The sequence below is a fragment of the Dermacentor albipictus genome, chromosome 9, assembly GCF_038994185.2.
Source record: "Dermacentor albipictus isolate Rhodes 1998 colony chromosome 9, USDA_Dalb.pri_finalv2, whole genome shotgun sequence".
Taxonomy (NCBI): Eukaryota; Metazoa; Arthropoda; class Arachnida; order Ixodida; family Ixodidae; genus Dermacentor; species Dermacentor albipictus.
The window spans coordinates 101,250,297-101,261,395 of record NC_091829.1 but is presented as its reverse complement, the minus strand read 5'-3'; positions in this window follow the sequence as shown (position 1 = coordinate 101,261,395).

Genomic DNA, 11,099 nt, shown 5'->3' with positions numbered 1-11,099 from the left:
CAACGGCCGGGAAAAAGAACCGGAATTGACTTTTTCAGGCAGGGAAGCAGCACCATCCCGCAAAAGTTGAAAAACGGAGTTAGAGGGCACCTTGGATGGGATGACACGTGCTATTGTGGCCGCGCCTTCACTTACCGGCACGTTCAGCACAAAAGGTTTCTTTTTTTTTTACAGCACAGACTTTTGATTCTATGGTGTGCCATCGCCGTGCAATGCTCTCATGCAAATACTGCATATACTATTCTCTACTTCGCGAAATCAGGGCACTTGTCGGAGAAACTTTTGTGCGCAAGAAAGACCTAGAAATGGGAAGGAAACGAAAGCTTCCTAGATATGAGGTCAAAGAATTCCCAGATCGTGAATAATCGTCATCCAACGAAAGGGGAGTGGGGGGAACACTTAGTTGGAAGTTTGTTTGGGTGTGCAGCAATCTTAACGATGACAAGGGCGCCATGCCAAACGGAGAGCAACTGCAATCACAACGGCACATACAATTGAAAAAAAAAACTCGCCTGGGCACAGGATGGTGAACTTTTAGTTTTTATACAATTATTTTTTTTGCGTCTAAATGCGGCGATGTATGTCAAAAGTCGAAGGTCGTGGCCTTGCATTGTGCACGTAAGTGAGGAGCAAGCGCGCCGCCTTCCGTCGCGCGCGATACAACGGGGGAAGTGGATGGAATGGGGGCGGGATCTAGGATTCTGTGAACCTGTGATTGCGCAACATGTTTATTTGCCTTGTTTCAACCATTATATACCGGAAACTTTTCTTAGATACGGAGATTTATTGGAGACTTATACGTATGTTTAGATATCTTGTAGCGAGGTTTTCAGCATACGTGCAGTGAACTTTGTTCCCTGTGGCACTTTTTGACCATTATCAAGCTGTATCTTCGCATTTGTATATTCCATTGTATCTTCACATTTCCAATGTACGAGGGCGAGTCAAATGAAAGTGAGCCTACACACCCTGCAGCGCAATTACGGTTCTGTTCATTATCTGCAAGGCCTGCGCGTAGCACACAGGCATCTCTCATTTACTAAAGTGGCACGTAGGTGTGAGGATAAATGTTCTTTAATGGGCTCATACACTGTGTTGAACATGGTTGCGTGACGTATTGGACGCTCCAGAAGTTGAGCAGCGCGGTGCCGTGAGGTTTTGGACACCTGAAGGTGTTTCCCAAAAAGAAATTAGTCACCGTATGGCTGCCGTGTACATTGAACATTGCATTTCAGTGGCCCCTGTGAAGCGTTAGAACAAACGGTTCAAAGAAGAAGAAAGTTGCAAAGACGATCCTACACCCGGACCAAAGCCACCCCTCACAATATTGCAAAGGTTGTTGAGCTGATGACAGAAGAACGGAGGATAAGCATCGATGAACTGGCAGGGCATGTGAACATCAGTCACGGTTCGGTTCACCGTCACCATTCACGCCATAATTCATGAACATCTCGGCTATCGTCTCTTGTGTGCGCAATGGATGCCCAAGATTTTGAACCACCGCCAGAATACGGAGAAGTTCGGCGCCACCTTTACTTATCTGATCCGGTATCACAATAAGGGTGACGATTTCTTGTCTGCAATTGTGATTGGAGACGAACCATCATACCACTACTACGAGCCTGAAGCACGACGGCAAAGCTTACAATGGAAACATTCGAATTCACCAGCCCCAAAGAAAGCAGAGGCCCTCATTTCCGCCGGAAAGGTGTTGTTGACTTTTATTTTTCGATCGACAGGGGCCATTACTGATAGAATTTGCTAAACCTTGAGAGACTATCAATTGTTTCCGATATTGTGAAACGCTGGATCGGCTGCGTGTCGCAATCAAGAACAAACTACGTGAAAAATTGACGAATGGGGTCATCTTGTTTCACGACAATGCCCGTCTCCACGTATTGACAGTGCGTAGCGTTCAAAAATTCGTTTGCAGCATCTTTGGCAATGGCAATGCAGTTATTATTCATGTATTTGACTCCTAAGCAAATTGTTTAAAAGGAAGCTTTAGCTCGCGCCCAACTCCGACATGGCCTATTCAGATACATGTAAAACGCAGAAACGCTTTTCTGAGATAACTCCTGCATCGCTTTTGATTAAATTTGTTGCATTTGGGGGAGAGAGTAAGTTAACTTCTAGTGTCTGTTGGTAGCGGAATTTCGATTTAGGGCCCGAACATTGTTTAAAATATTTTGAAAAATTCGAAACTTCGAAGAAAATAGAAGCGCGAAGTTTACTAATTAATAGCTCTGCATCAAGAACGGATATCGCGGTTCTGTAAACCGAATCCATTACACTATTCAAAGCGGACGAATTCGGTATGTCTATGTGTATCTTACGTGAAGTGGTTGTGTTATGTACAAAGGTTCTGCAAAAGCCGTATTTCCATAATACTTAATTTTTTGAGACTTTTGTGTAACATCAATTTTGTCCGCTGTAGACATACTATTAGGTGCAATTCACAAAATTGTAATATCAATTTTCATTGATGATTTACAGAGTTGTAAACTTCATTGTTTCGTTTTGTGAAAATTTTCCATGTTTGCCACTTTTCAATAAAATATGGACGACCTAAATCGAAAATTCGAAACAAACAATCACTAGAAATTATGTATTTCTTTTAAACGCAACAAACCTCATCAAATTTGGTGCAGTGGTTGCCGAGAAAAACGAATTATCATTCTATATGTATTGAGATAGGAGCATCCGACCTAATGTTTCCTCTTAGGAGGAGGCCGAGGTGCATTGTGAGCCCCCCCCCCCCCCCCCCCCGAATGAAATTGTTGGCTACGCCACTGACAACGCCACCACCACGTGTGGGGGTTCCACGGACGCCGTCCGGTGTGCATACACCGGACGGCGGGCGTAAACTTTGCGGAGATCGTTTGCCGCAAGCGCCGCGTGTCGAAGGGCACCTGGACCAGCTGGTCAGACAATTATCTCAATATAGAAATAACACTTATCTCCGACAGTGGACTAACGCCGCAGAAGATGGTCTTCCTCCGCAGCGTCTCTATCCGTCGACCGGGGATACCGAAGGACTCGGCGAAAGCTAAAGCTTGGCTGATTATTTCTCGTCGAGTCTTGCTGTCCGGGTTGCGTAGTAAGGCCTCTCAGGATTCTTTCGTGTTTGACCTGTCGTGTGTCGCTTCGCACGTCCGCTCCATGCAGACCATCGTAGCTACGTTTTTGCAGAATCTGCACTGGGCTTTGAAGACTTCCGGATGGAACTTGCTGTAACTATCTAAAACAATTACCTTCACCGTTCTAACCTCGCGAAAGCACAACTAGCTCGGCATCGCTACTCCATCACGCGGAGCAAGTCTTGAAAGACAAAGTGCTCGTGCGAAGGAAATGCGCGTCTGTGTCGAGCTTTCTCTTTTGCCTGCGTTAAAGGGAAGCTGAAGAGTCTGTCGAATTCAATAAGACGCTCATATACGGATGCGGTAACCTTATAAACCATGTAGGTAAAATTTGGGGGGTTTTTTTTCAATTAGGAGCGATGTAATCGTCGGTTGAAATTGCCCTGTAGCTCCGACCTCCGTTGAGTGAGCGAGCGGAGCGGAGACCGGAAACCGCGGTGTTGTGACGTCAACTCTACTGTTTCGTTCCTTCGCAGCGTCCGCGACCGTGCCTGACCGCGCTTGTTTCTGCGTGCGTGCCATCGTAATCTGCTTCGATCGACCCTGTATTCCTTTGTTGGTGCGTCTGCGTGTATGTAGAGTGGTAGTCAACGTGCGTGGTAGTCAACGTGAGTGGTAATCAACGTGAGTGGTAGTCAACGTGAGTGGTAGTCAACAGATGAAGGTCACTACACGTACTGCATGAACCGGGAAACTTTTCACGCGTTTAAGCCGTCTTTGTAGATTGCCGACAGCTTTGGACAGCGCACAAATGCCGACGATCGCATCCCCGCTTACGTTCCACGAGGAGGCATGCAGGAACACAACACTACAGTTGTTTGACCGGAAACGCACTCACTAGAACGGCGAAAGATCGGCGAGATCACTAGATCGCTTTGCAAAAAACATACTCACCAAAGAGCATTTCCAACACGAGGAGATCCCAAGACTTTGCTTTCGTTCGCGTCGAAAGCACTGCTCGCACCAGCATCGTTTGCTTCTTCGAGAGGCCGGCTCTTCGCAATCGGCTCGTACATGTAGGGAGTAAGGGAGTAACGCCGAGCTCCTCAGAAAAACGCAGTCTCTCTAAATTTTCCATTACCGTCTCAGAAAAACAGCACCAAACTACCTGGCACCGCGCTTCATGTGTAGCGGCAGCGGTCGGTTACTAGAGCTGACGTCACGAGGCGCACCGACCAATCACAGGCGGAAACGAGACGCGCGAGCTGGGCGTGTCCGCTGCTGCACTTTTCGTCGAAATAAAATACATTTGCGCTTTCTTTCGCTCAATTTCGATACGATATTCGAATTCGGAGGGTTGAAAACCACTATGTACAGTTGTTCACTCATTTTTTCTGGAAAACCTTTCAGCTTCCCTTTAATCTCAGAGCATTTTAAGTGTCTTTAAGACAAAATATCTTCTTATACAGTAACTTTACACCTAAATATTCATTGGCATAGTGCCAGTTTTCTTTCTTTTTTTAGGTAATGAAGTGATTGCAGTTGTAGCTTAAATGAAAGCGAGCATGAACGCTTATGGCAATTTATTGCTTAAAATAAAATTCGAGTAAGCAGCAGGTCATTTTCACCTTAATGAGTCTGCAGCCCAAGCGACGGCAAACAACGTTACCTTGGTTGTAGCCAGCTACGTGTCAATTGTATATTCTTAAAGTATGGCTCAAGTTACATAGGACACCCAGTATGTCATAGGTTTAAGCTTTCAGTGGTGATGGATATTGTCGCGCTGCACTCATTGTGTTTCTGCTGCGTTGAGTTTTAACCGCGATAGCGCTAAAGGTCAACTGCAACGAAATTATGGACCATGTAGAAAGCCCTGTTTCAGATAATGTAGACATACAGTAGCCTCTGTGGAAAACTTTGTCTGAAATTCGAGTGAGTGGTTCACAGCATGCTCGGAAAAATTGATGTTTTTCATGCCGAAACGAGAAAAAAAAACGTCGTCATTACCAGTCGCAGGAAGTGACGTACTATGCAGACTGTAGAGAACCAGCGCCTGAGTCGTCTGCTTCCCTCAAGGAGATTCGGAATGGAAGTGGCTTACCGAAAGTGAAGCTGGTCGCCGCCATCTTGCTCAGGGCAAAAAGCCCGCGCCGCCGCGGTTAGTCGTCATAGGTGTACAGCACGGAGTCTGCTGCCGCGCTGCTGTTGTAATGGTATTTCGTGCATGTGGCATGCTTGAGCATTGCAACACCTCAGTAAGCCATGGTGAAAGCCTGTGTTGCTTTCAGCTGTAGCGAAGCCGGGAGTAGGCTCTGTATAGTCGGGTTTGCGGCTACTCTGGTGCCATCTACCGCAGCTGCGCAACAGCACTGGGAAAGTGGCTCTGCGGCACCCGGGCCTGCTCGACGCGTATTCCTTCTTTGTTCTGTGGTATTCCCGCGTACTGCACTTCCTGTCGGTCACGGTTGGGGCCGTTTTGCTTACTTCGTTAGCCCCCACCCCTTTTTTTTCGTATACGTCTTGCGACATCGCAATGACATGCGCTTCATGGGCAAACGTCGAAATTGACGGAGGCGCGAAAGAGACCGGGTCAGAAAATGGCCGGGTCAGCTGCTCAGCATTTAACAGAAATTTGTGGCAACTGCGCTGATTTGACGACTCCTTCCTGTAGCCTTAGCACTGGGTATGATCAGGATTACACTGGCGTGTGTGATGAGCAATATTTTATGCCGAGGAAGCTTACTTTATGCTGGCGAGCGCCAATTCATACACGATCCTCGTTTTGCCCGCTGGCGTCAGAGGCGCCGTTTCACGTGGTGCGATTTTTCTTGTGAATTTAGCTTTGCTAAGTCGCATTGCAAAAGCAAAGCGCATATCCAAGCAGAGGAATCTTAAAGCGAAATCGGACCGAAATTGTAAGTCAGCCAAAACTCAACACAAGGTAAACCTGAACATTTTTGCTTTTATTCACACATCCCGTACTGGAAAAAGACTGACCTCCACGCAGTGCGAAAGTGTCAATCTGCAGAAGCAATTTTCATTCACTACTGAAATTTGCACAGAATGATAGAACATAGATACCTGAAGATCGAAACCAATGCGAAAATTAGCCATCACGGGCTGGTCACATGGAACTTGACTGTCACGTATTTTATGACGGCGACACATTTTCTGGCCTACAGAAAGAAGATAGAGTGCAATACGTGTATTTCATTGACAGTATGACACATAAGGACCCACATAATTTTAAACTGGCTACATGCATTTGCATGAACAGGAAGTAGCCTATAAGTTCTCTCATTATTTGAACTACATGTCGAATGAGGAAGCATACTTCTATAGCGCTTACAAGCGCACGTAATCTGCCTGTCGTCATACTTTGCGTCATATTCATATATACAGAAAAGTACGGCGAGTATAAGGACACTATTTTGACACAACAGCAGCGCAAGAAAAAAAAATAAATTATGGGGTTTTACGTGCCAAAACCACTTTCTGATTATGAGGCACGCCGTAGTGGAGGACTCCAGAAATTTCGACCACCTGGGGTTCTTTAACGTGCACCTAAATCTAAGTACACGGGTGTTTTCGCATTTCGCCCCCATCGAAATGCGGCCGCCGTGGCCGGGATTCGATCGCGCGACCTTGTGTTCAGCAGCATAACACCATATCCACTGAGCAACCGCGGCGGGTAATACAAGAAACCGACCACTCATAAAAAAATCATAGCGCTGTTCATCGCAAGAAGAATTACCAGTTCGTACTTATAGAAAAGTGTACAACAGCTGTGTCTTACCAGTGCTCACCTACGGGGTAGAAACCTTGAGGCTTACGAAAAGGGTTCTACTTAAATTGAGGACGACAAAACGAGCTATGGAAAGAATGATGGGTGTAACGTTAATGGATAAGAAGAGAGCAGATTGCAATGGGTGAGGGAACAAACATCAAGTCAATGACATCTTAGTTGAAATCAAGAAAAAGAAATGGGCATGGTCAGGACATGTAAAGAGGAGGAAAGATAACCGATATTCATTAAGGGTTACGGACTGGATTCAAAGAGAAGGGAAGCGTAGCCGGGGGCAGCAGAAAGTTAGGTGGGCGGATGAGATTAAGAAGTTTGCAGGGACAACATGGCCACAATTAGCACATGACCGGGGTAGTTGGAGAAGTATGGGAGAGGCCTTTGCCCTGCAGTGGGCGTAGCCAGGCTGATGATGCTGATGCTGATGATGATGAAGACTTAATTAGCAATAAATAGTCTATACTTGTATCACTGGTATCATTAAATACATTTTGCCGGCAAACCAAATAACATTGCGCCTCGTCTATACAGGTGCTCAAAAACTTGCGCTCACCGAAGCTGAGCCTAAAGCAAGGTAACTGAACAATGAAAACGAACACAAAGTACTTGTGCTTACCAGCTGGCGCTAATAAACCTGAAAAACTTCGCAGAACTGGAATTCCCGGTGTTAGAATACCACACAGCCGAGCAACACATGCGATGTCCCGTTTCAGCCACCTTCGTGTAATGCTTGGTTGACCTGGTTTCCTGAGTCTTCCGATCGTTGCACGCCTGATCAAGCGGCTCTGTCTTATCTTTCCCATCTTCATACTTGAGACGACAACCGAAACAGGTGACCAAGCGCGATCCGACTTTTGATATCGTTGAGTGAGTGGCAAGGGTAAGCGGAGGTAAGCTCGACGGACGCAAGAAAACAACCCCTCCCCGCGCTTGCCCGATTTAAAATGCACAAAAAGAGAAATAAAAAAAGTCACGATATTATATTCGGCAACCGCTTGGAGTCGAAACTACCACTCGCCTTCCGGGGGTTGGCTCGAGTGCCGCTATGGTGGCTAGATACTATTATAGTGCTACGCATATTTCGCGGCCCGCCCTCTTTTGCCCCCGGCAATATGGCCGCTGTTGGCTTCACTCGCTCACGTAGGCGGCCGCGGCCATAGAGTTTCCTACGCCGCGGCGGCTGCCACTCCAGAAGTTGTAATATATAACCCATAGAGTTCCGCACTATAGTTAGAGTGTACTAGACTATGATTGAGTGGGCCGAACGGCGCTCTCTCGCTGAGGCATTGCGTGTGGAAAATTTTTGCGAGGGCGCTGTGAGCGAACTGTATTGGGGCGGAAACGAGCTTCGCGGCATATTCAACGTAATTTCGCGACGGGCCTTGAGAGCGACTGAGCGCGTACCCTCTTATAGTAGTGCTTTATTTTCACTGTGAATTACTACTGACACCTTTTTTACTACGTACACATGTTTGAGGCATGGGTTATACAACATGACGTCTTCAATTTCGCTGTCCTTGTCAAGTGCGTCGTCTGCTAGCGAGCGCGCGTTTGTTGCGCGGACGCCCAGTTTTTCCCGCAGAAAGTCTCTGCAGTAAGATTTTGTGTGGTTTTACTTGCATTGTTGCGCCGGCGAAGTTTGTCGACCGGTACCAATTGTAGTTTTAGCCAGGTGAACTGCTATCTTTAACACGGTTTTCTAAACGTAACACGTAATTTTGTCTCAGAAGCCGCTTATCTGCAACATGAAGCTACGTAAGAAAATGTTATTGAAATCGTGTCATTTGACGCGCGCTTCTTGTTGGTGGAATATTGATCGGGGACAATGATCAAAGAAAACAATACTATAGTGATATAAACCAGGTTCATTGAGATGCAGATGACCAATGTACTTCTAGGTAAATCTAACGGTATGTAGACACGACATATATGCAAGAGAAAAATAATCGAATATTCTAAATGCACTGATTAAAAAAGTCCCAGGTGAACCAATCGACTTTCCGAGAAAAGAAATCGAGGAAATTCTTGGGCGTTAATATGAACAACAGTGTTAGGGAAAATGTATTGCCTATGTACTCAGACTGAATCGTAGAGACCGAGAAGCCTTCACCAAAGTAATAGTACCTTGTATGGCGATCTCCTTCAACGTTCCAGCAGGCGAAATGAAGTAGAAACATATAGCCAAAAGGAATAGTATTTGCTATTCAGATCGTATTCGACTTTATAATTCACTATCAAAAATTACGGAATAGCCGTTTGCGTTCGAATGTAAGGAAGAAGAGCACTGTTGAAGCCTCGAAGGTGAGGGGCCGATGCAAGTGGGGACTCTTATTTCGAATGATTGTGCTGCTGGAGAGTCGTGGCGGTTGCGCAGAGGCGCACCAGTTCCTCATAGAATCAACGCACGGGTGCTAATCGGTTCTGCTGAACAACACCCCGTTTTGGGACAGCCTATATATCTGCGAATTTGATTCAGGCAAGGAAAGCATTTTTTTGACAGTCCCGCCATGTCTGCAAGACTGCAACCCATTAAGACTGGGTACCCAATGTGGTACTACACTTATCGTCTTCAACGAACACAGCAGATCTACAACTATCTCTACGTGTATGTGAGGCATGCCATTCCTTGAAATGCTTCATTATTGTCCTTATGATAGTGCACCGGATTACTGAAAGCAGCCGTTTATAATACAAAAACTGCTTATTTGAGCGGACGTACATCGGGAACGGCACTACATTTACGTATGAAATATAAGACAAGCGTAACATATTTTTCTCGGAAATCAGACTCGAGAATAATTTATTTCGTTTACACCCCTAGGAGAAATCCGAAGGACGCAGCTACTTATTTTTCGTTTTTTTATTTAAACAAATTCTAGCGTTTTACGTCCGGCGATATGCCTATGAGGCACGCTGTTCAGTTCTCACCACCTGCAGGGGTTCCTTAATGTGCACCTGAACAGAAGTACACGAGTGTTCTTTTTTTTTTCATTTCGTTCCCATTGAATTCTACGACCTGGTTTGGACCTGTGAGCTTGAGTTTACCAGTGCAACGCCATATCCACTATGTAGCCACTAAGCTACGCGCCGGTTTTTCTTTTCTTTTTTCCACAGCGAAGCTGTGGAGGGCTACTTTCCCACTATCGTGTCCGCGTGTAGAAAAATATCCCGAAGATAGTACATTGCCGGGCCAACCCGCGGTTATAACCCCGAGTTATAAGAATAACTCCCTTAAATCTGAGTACAGAGCACCGCATGGAGCCGATATGTCTTATTTGTTTGATGCGGGAAGCAGGAAGTTTACATATATGCTTTTCCATGTGCGTTTCGCAAGACCTTCTTGCGGAAAATTATATGCGCAAAAATACACACGAAAGATGCATGCTGCTTGGACATCAATAAAAATATTTGATATTAAAAGGGAACCGCATCCTCACATAGTAGAATGAAAGCCGACACTGCGGCCGCAATGCAACGCACAGTCACCGAGCTGCATTAAAAATAAATAAAATGAAATATCGAAGAGAAAGAAAGGTATTTATTCCTAAGGCATAAATACATGTCATATCCAATTAAAAGCACAATTTGAGCGGTCTGATCGCAAACAGTAGCGCGCGAAGCAGTACGAACGACCTCGACGAGCAGATCCGCCAGCGGTTTCCAACGGCGCGACCTTGATGTCGCCCAATTCAGTTCGGTCGCAGCGCCGCCACGATATTTTTCGTCATCGCCCTCCTCACTGAAAAGCATGCGCTTCCCCAGCCGCTAGTCCCACACTTTAAGTTCTCATGAATACTACAGCGCAGCAGCGCCAAATTTTCCCCTAGGTAATATAGTGAGAAACTCTGTGCAAGAAGCATCACCTTCCATAAATGTATGGACAGCTTTTATCGCGTGCTACCTGAGCTTCTTTTATTCTGTGTCCAACTATGATAGGTGATGGCCACGGAGTAAGACAGTCAAAAGAAGGTGTCTGGCTCTCACAATCGCTTCCGCCGCGTGAAACTAGCAAACACACGGCCTTCGAGATTAGCATTTGTTATCCAGAGGGTTTCATTGGTGGAGTGTGGATTTGCCCACTATCTTGCTTTGGGTCAACCTTTTGTTATAAGCAGAAAGGAAAATTTCCTCCATGTTTTAGCATCTGTAGTCTAATAACATGACCTTTGAGATTGGCATTGGCTACTTCAAGGATGCTCAAGGGAACCATCACATAT